At 47.8% G+C, this 8,283-nt stretch overlaps 1 pseudogene; it reads left to right on the forward strand.

The window, feature by feature from the left end:
- Positions 1-8,283, forward strand: part of LOC107112861 — a 55,392-nt pseudogene that overhangs the window by 28,780 nt on the left and 18,329 nt on the right.

The raw sequence follows: 8,283 nt of genomic DNA on the forward strand, positions 1-8,283 counted from the left end.
CGTCCTCTCTGGTTCGGGATATAGTCCTTTATCAAACAGACTCTCACGAAGTCCGCTCCCTCGGCGGGAGTAAATCTCCCTGGTGCCCTTCGTATTATACAAAGTCCAGTCATCCTGCTCCGGTGTCCTCCGTGGCCCCCATTGCGAAGGGGTTGGAGGCGGCCAGGACAAATACGAAGGCAAACGGGGAATCGTTCCCCCCACCGCACCCGACGTCGGCACCGTAGTCGTGGTGATCAACGGCGTGGAGGTCGTTGGGACCGATCCCGTGTCCCCCTCCGTTGTAGGTAGTTTTCCCTCTGTCCCGCTCATGACTTCGTCAGACTCGGGGCGATAGGAAAATAATGGGATTCCTAACAATATGTTGGATCCCCAAGCATCGAGAATAAATCCACGTTTCAAAAAAGCAAAATTTATTTCAAAGCTTTGGAAAGATACTCAAACAAGTTCTTTGTTAGGAATGGGTACAAACAGCTAGGGCAAGCATAATAAAGGGATTTGAACCAGGTACATAACCAATGGGTCACTTTCCCGCTGGCGGGTAAAAGGAAACGGTTGCGCGCTCATTCCCTGGGAACACTGCTATCTCCAGACATAATACAGGTGCAGTTCCCAGGAACTAAAAGCAACAAGCTAGCATTCAAGCTCACTCCTACACCACGTCCTCCAGATGTTTGGCTTAGGCGTTACAGCAGAATAAAATACAGGCTAGCAAGCAGAAGGGGGAGGGAGAAACTGTACAGTCACACAAGTAACACAGAACACCATGGCAGCTTGCTGACATCTGGTCAGGGTAAGACATGAGGTTTACCATCTTGCACCTCAGTTAGGATGTGATATGCAAGTGATAAAGAATAGGGAAACTAAAAATCCAGATTGTATTTCTTCCTTTTGTGACAGGAAGATTGGGAATGACACCAGAGAGGGATGGGCTGAAAAGCGGAGATTATAAATTCTCAGGTCATGAGGAAGAAGCTCTCAGTTGTTGGCTTTTTGACCACTTGGCTCAAGTAATGTAGGACTAAATTCCTTCATCAGGTTTCTCTCTTTATTCCTGCAGGTGACATCCAGGAGAGGAAGGGAGACTTTGAACAGCAGGGAAGGAAAGTGGAAGGAAAACAGAAGAAACCCTCTCCTTCTGAAGGGGCTAGCCCTTGTGAAATCCCAGTTCAAGAAGGTCAGGAAGGAAACAAAATGTACAATTTCCCTCTAAGTGCAAACGTCTTAACTGTTGGCCCAAGCTTCAACACCCACCAGAGAATTCACAGTGTGGAGACATTCCCAGAGTGTAGAAAGACCTTCAGTCAGAACTTAAACCTCAGTTCTCATCCAAGAACCGATACAGAAGAGAAGCCATATAAATGCTCAGAGTGTGGAAAGGGTTTCAGCCGAAGGTATAACCTTGTGGCTCATCAGAAAAGCCACACAGGGGAGAAACCCTACAAATGCTTAGAGTGTGGCACAAGTTTCAGTCGGAGCAATAACCTCACTTCACATCAAAAGATTCACACAGTGGGCAAGTCATATAAATGCTCAGAGTGTGGCAAGTGCTTCAGTCAGAAGATAAACCTTACTAGACATCAAAGAATCCACACAGGGGAGAAACCGTTCCAGTGCTCAGAGTGTGGAAAGACCTTTGGTGAACAGCACCACCTTACCACGCATCAAAAAAGTCACACCGGTGAGAAACCATATAAATGCTCAGAGTGTGGAAAGAGCTTCATTCAGAAGATAAACCTTATAACGCATCAAAACACTCACACAGGAGAGAAACCATACAAATGCTTGGAGTGTGGAAAAAGCTTCACTCAGAGCACAAGCCTGAGGTCACATCAGAAGATCCACACGGGTGAGAAACCATATAAATGCACTGAGTGTAGGAAGAGCTTCAGTCGAAGCACACACTTGCGATCCCATCAGAGAATCCACACAGGGGAGAAGCCGTATAAATGCCTGGAGTGTGGAAAGAGCTTCAATCACAGCATCAGCCTTTCTTTACATCACAGATTACACACAGGGGAGAAGCCATATCAGTGTTCAGAATGTGGAAAGATCTTCCGTCAGGCTAGAAACCTTAGGCTACATCACAGGATTCACACAGGGGAGAAACCATATAAATGCCCTGAGTGTGGAAAGAGCTTCAATCGAAAGGAAAACCTGAGGGCACACCAAAGAGTTCACACAGGGGAGAAACTATTGAAGTGCCCGGAGTGTGGAAAGTGCTTTCGACGGAGCACAAATCTTCGGGTGCATCAGAAAATTCACACAGGGGAGAAGCCGTATAAGTGTCTGCGGTGTGGAAAGTGCTTCCGGCACAAAGACCATCTTACTAAGCATCAGAGAGTGCACAGTGGGGAGAAACCATATAAATGCCTGGAGTGTGGAAAGAGCTTCAAGCACAACCTCAGCCTTTCTTTACATCATAAAATTCATACCAGAGACAAACCATAGAAAAGCTGAAGTTCAGCTTCAGGACATACTTCACATCTACTAATCCACATGGAGTGAAACCACATAAAGAGTACTTCACACCCAAGCAAAGGTATCTGAAGAAGGACCAAAGCTTTACCAGTCAAAGAAGTGGCAATAGCCAGCTGATAACACACATCTGTGAAGAACTGTACAAATGTTTAAAATGCTGATAGAATAGCCACTGTAAAGTCTATAAGTGTGTTTGAGTGTCGCTGGGCATGGGTCAGTTGGAGCTGACATCTTTCATAGTACAGAATTTGAGTCATAAGAACTTAAGAACATAAGAGATGTGGGACAGAAACTCTGCCACAGGTTGTGCTTCCCCAGCCCAATTTGAGAAGGCACTCGGCAGTCTTGTAGAGTAGAATCCAAGCTGAACTTTATTAATAAAGGGGGGAGGGGGAAATGTAGGCACAACAAGGTTTTGAACCCTTGAGTACCCACAGCTCTTCCCCGAGGGAAGACATAGAGTTTTATACCCCCTATGACAGTTAGAAATAAATCATAATTATTGGTTCCATCAAACTTTGTCACATATCCGTCACACCATTCTGATTGGGCTCCAACCTGTGGGCTGGATTTTCTCAGGCAAAAATATACCTCCTTGGGTTGAACAATAGGCTGTGAAGTTAACAAAAAGTATCTTAATGTAAGAGATATGGGTACATAGTGGTGTGTGTTCTTCATCTAACGTAGGCTAAATGACATCAGGAATATAGTTGGCAAGAACAAGCAAGATCACAAAGTAGTATGATTGCCTGTCAGCATTTGGTATTTTACCCAGAATGCATTTAAGCAATGAACCAAAGTGAATATCTGAATATATGTTCATGATTGATTTCAGTTACTGTGATTAGAATCATCAAAGGCACTTAACATGCACCATGGAAGTGTTAAGTGCCCCTACTAAGTTAGACTGACTGTTAGTCAGTGGCAGAGTACGAAGTGTTTCATAAGCAGTGCGTACAACAGAGACGCCAATGTTGGATCAGGCCAAAGGCCCATCCAGTCCAACACTCTGTATCACACAGTGGCCAGAAATACCAGGTGCCATCAGGAGGTCCACCAGTGGCACCTTTAAGACCAATAAAGTTTTATTCAAGGTATAAGCTTTCGTGTGCAGGCACACAAAACCTTATACCCAGAATTCTATGATTCTATTTGTTCCACTGCTTCAGACCAACTCGGCTACCCACCTGAATCTTTCACAGTGTTTGAGTAATCTTATGATTAAGCACTGAGAATTCAGGGCTATTTTGGGGGCAGGAACGCCCAGGAACGGAGTTCCTGCTGGCTTCAGAGTTGGCCATGCCCACTACAGCCAAAACCTCTGTGTGCATGGCTACAGAGAGAAGGCCGGGAGAGTGACCCCCCCCCGGCAACTCCAAGGTGGGCAGGCCAGGACCCCCCCTGGAAGGATCGGGGAGGCATTTTGCCTTCCCCGTGCCCGGGCAAGCCAAGGGAAGGCATGGGGATGTGGCCTAATATGCCAATGAGCTGTGTTGTCAGGGGTGTGGCCAAATATGCTAATGAGTTTCTACTGTTGGATGTGGCCTACTATGCTAACGAGTTCCTGCTGGGCTTTTTCTACCAAAAAAAAAGCCCTGACTGAGACAGATAAACCTTGACAGCCAGGGACCAGATGGATGCATTCAAAATCATGGCTGCCATTGCAAGAAAGAATGGTAGAGATAATGGCATCGGTATACCGACCATCCCTGCCTTTCTGTGGGCCCCACCAAACTGAGGTGGTGAAAAGTTCTTGAGGCTGCACTGAAAGGTTCATTCACCATTCGGACGAGAGAGCGGTAGAGACTGCATATGTGAAGGTGCCTTATCCTGAATCAGACCCTTGGTCCATCAAAAATATTGTCCACTCAGACTGGCTAGAGCTCTCCAGGGTCTCAGGCAGAGGTCTTTCACACCACCTACTGCCAGATCCTTGAACTGGAAACAGATCAGCCGATATCATAATGCCCGTCTATAAATCAATGGTGCGACCTCATTTGGAATACTGTGTGCAGTTCTGGTCACCACACCTTCAAAAGGATATTACAGCTTTGGAAAAAGTGCAGAAAAGGGCAACTCGAATGGAACACTTCACCTATGAGGAAAGGTTAAAGCGCTTGGGGCTCTTTAGATTGGAGAAACGACGACTGAGGGGTGACATGATCGAGGTTTATAAGATTATGCATGGGATAGAGCAGGTAGGGAAATAGGTACTTTTCTCCCTTTCTCACAATACAAGAACTCCTTGTGGGCACTCCATGAAATTGCTGAGTGGTCGGGTTAGAACGGATAAAACGAAGTCCTTCACCCAAAGAGTGATTAACACATGTAATTCACTGCCACAGGAGGTGGTACAAGCATAGACCGCTTCAAGAGGGAATTAGATAAGCGTATGGAGCAGAGGTCCATCAGTGGCTATTAGCCATAAGGCATAGATAGGGGCTCTGGGGCAAGTGATGCTCTGTCTTCTTGGTGCTTGGGAGGGGGGTCAACAGTGGGAGGGCTTCTAATGTCCTGGCCCCACTGGTGGACCTGAGGGCACCTGGTATTTCTGGCCACTGTGTGACACAGAGTGTTGGACTGGATGGGCCTTTGGCCTGATCCAACCTTGGCGTCTCTTATGTTCTTATGGAGATTTATGTGTTTGCTTGTTTGTTTCAATTTATATCCTCCCCTCCCTGCTGAGGCGGGCTCAGGGCGGCTAACATAGCATTGCGTGAAATGAATACAATTAAAAACCTGTCAAAAACATGTAAGCAAGTCACTTAAAATAGCAGTCAATTTAAAATGCACCTAAAAGCGCTGGAACATATCCAAACAAAACAAGAGCAAACAGCCTTTATGACCTGGCTTAGGTTGCTGTATAGTTCCAGTGGATTCCACACCAGCTTAGTTCTCTCGCTTGTTGTGTGGCGGGCAGAGGCTGGAGATAGCGCTGGTACGCCAGGGAGCAGCTGAGAATAAAAAAATGTAAAACCAGGGCACAGGACACACTCCTCGGTGTATAAAGCGGCTCCTAATCAAACGCCTGGTGGAAGAGCTCCATTTTACAGGCCCCCTGGAACTGTAAAAGGTCCCGCAGGGCCCTCAACTCTTCCAGGAGCTCATTCCACCAGGATGGAGCCACCACCGAGAAGGCTCTGGTCCAGGTAGTCGCCAGCCTAGTATTCTTGGGGCCTGGAAGGGCCAGCTGGTTTTGCATTCCTGATCGCAGTGCTCTCTGGGGAACATGTGGGGAAATGCGGTCCCTCAGGTATGCTGGACCCTGACCCTATAGAGCCTTAAAGGTTAAAACCAGCACCTTGAAGCGAATCCAGTATGCTATCGGCAGCCACTGCAGTGCCTTCAGCACCGGTTGGATGTGCTCCCACAAAGGAGTACCCATCAACTGCTTGGCTGCTGCATTCTGCACCAGCTGCAGCTTCTGGATTTGAGACAAGGGCAGCCCCATGTAGAGGGTGTTACAGTAGTCCAATCTTGACATGACCATCGCATGGATCACTCTTGCCATTTGAGGAAGGGAACCAACTGCCTGGTCAGCCGAAGGTGATAAAAGGCAGACTTGGCAGTGGCTGCTACCTGGGCCTCCATTGTTAAGGAGGCATCCAAGAGCACTCCCAAACTCCTAACCTCTGGCACTGGCACCAACGGCGCTCCATTGACATGCCGGGGATTGAACCTGGGACCTTCCGCATGCTAAGCAGTGACCCTGCCACTGAGCCACAGCCCCTCCCAGCCCAGGATATTTTGCGACTTCTCTTGTTTACAAATGTACATGTGTAGCCGAGGGCACAGTCCAATGCCCAAGCATAAGTTTCTAGTTGCCAAAAAGCAAGACACACCCACTGGGAACCCCAGCATGAAAAGCTGGGCCTTCCCCCCTCTTCTTGGCTCCACAGAAAACCTTACTCTACTCCCGTACACCTACTTTGCAACATCTCTTCATGCTTGGCCCTTTGAAGAATAATCTTTTAGCTATTTATACCCCCTGTGCTGCTGAATAACTGGTGAAGTTCATATCTTTGTAATCTAATTCAGTTCAGTGGCTTATGGTGAAAAAGATTGCGTGCTCCCACCAATGTTCCCTCTAAGTTGTGGAGTCTTGTGAGCAAAAATTCTACTTTGTGTCCTACTGGCATTAAAGTTGTGAGCAAACGATTTGGCTGCTGTGTAAATTAGTTTGCTCTGGAGCTATCCTTCCTGAGCGAAGACAAAAATGTGTGAGCCGGAGGCTAAAAAACTGAGCTAGCTCACACTGATTCAGCTTAGAGGGAACCCTGGCTCCCACCCCCTTTGCTGATTAAAGAGTAGACAAAGAAATGGGAAGAAAGCTGTAAACTCAAATCCCCCGCGCCTCTGGATGCAGGAAATGACTGTTAATCAGCCAGTCACAGGGATGCTTTGGGATGCCTAACTAAAGACTTCAATTCCCAGGGGCAACTGCTCTTAAAGATATATGGCAGTTCTACTTAACTACAGTTAAATGCTGACTGGGAACAGCACACACACACCCAATTTTGGGGGGTATTTTTCCGGTTCAAAACTTTTATTTCGGATACAACAACATGTCCAACATTCACAATTCACATGACATATATCCATATCTCGTATCTCCTTCCCTCCCCCCCCTACAGTGGCTTCCCGCAATGCTTCTCCCTAATTTCTCCTCATATTTCTCTTCCTAAACATCTTTTTTTGTATATTTTTGCGGGTATTTTTTACGTCTGTGCGTCTGCGTGCGTGCACCTGGAAGTCATGGTGACCTCTGGTGACTGACCCCTACTGGGGGCTGAAGGATATTCAGAAGGGTGGCTGAATGGGGCCTGCCCCCAACTCCGGTATTCCAAGGAGGTCTCCCGTCCAAGTACTTGCCAGAGTTGGCCCTGCTTAGCTTCCGAGATCTGATGAGGCTGGGCTTGCCTGGGCTATCCAGCTCATCCCTTATTTATTTTACCATGTTTATAGTTTGCCTTTCTCAAAAAAGGACTTTGTCATCCTGGTCCTTTTAGCCAGGGGTCATTTTGTAGAAAAAGAGGTGCAGGAGCTCATTAGCATAACTCATTTGCATAACTCATTTGCATATGCCACACCCCCTGACATCACCGGAAGTGTGTCGGAAGGCAACACCCACCGCTCAGGCTCCACTGGACTCTTTTGAATTGCTAGCTATTGGGGGGGGGGGGAACGTGCAGATCTGTCCTCGCAGAGGAGGGAGAGCTTGTACCTGAATAAAACTTGGTCTTAAAGGTGCCACTGGACTGTTTTGGGCCGGGGGGCGCTCTGCAACTTACCTGGCTGCTTCTTGCTCTGACTGAGGGCTGCTGGGAGCAGGGGGCGGGGCTTGTTGCATGTGCCCGCCCCCCTGGGCTTTTTACTGCCGGAGCTCCGCTCCTGTGCGCTCCTGCAGGAAATGACCCCTGGCCTTTGCAGAGAAAGCAGGGACTACGAAACAATACTGGACCATGCGCTTTTTCCACAGAAAACCCTTTGGTCTCTTTCATATGGACATCTCTGACATTTTCCCTCCACCAATGAGGACATTCCATCGAGCCCTAAGGTGCCCCACTGAGAGCCAGGAGCCCATGGGGCTCTTCTTGCCTCCACTTTGTGCTACTCTGCCAGGATTCATTCCCTGTCTCTGGCTTCTTGGCTTCCCACCCCACCCCCACCCCCACCGGCCCATTAGATCAGCTGTCCTGGTGGCAGAAGGCAAAATGGGTATACCCTGTCAAGGAAAAGGGGCATTGGAGACATGATACAGAAACCACTAAATCAGCAGGCATACCAGGAATCATGCATCGA

The sequence above is a fragment of the Gekko japonicus genome, unplaced genomic scaffold, assembly GCF_001447785.1.
Source record: "Gekko japonicus isolate JY-2015 unplaced genomic scaffold, Gekko_japonicus_V1.1 scaffold3163, whole genome shotgun sequence".
Taxonomy (NCBI): domain Eukaryota; kingdom Metazoa; phylum Chordata; class Lepidosauria; order Squamata; family Gekkonidae; genus Gekko; species Gekko japonicus.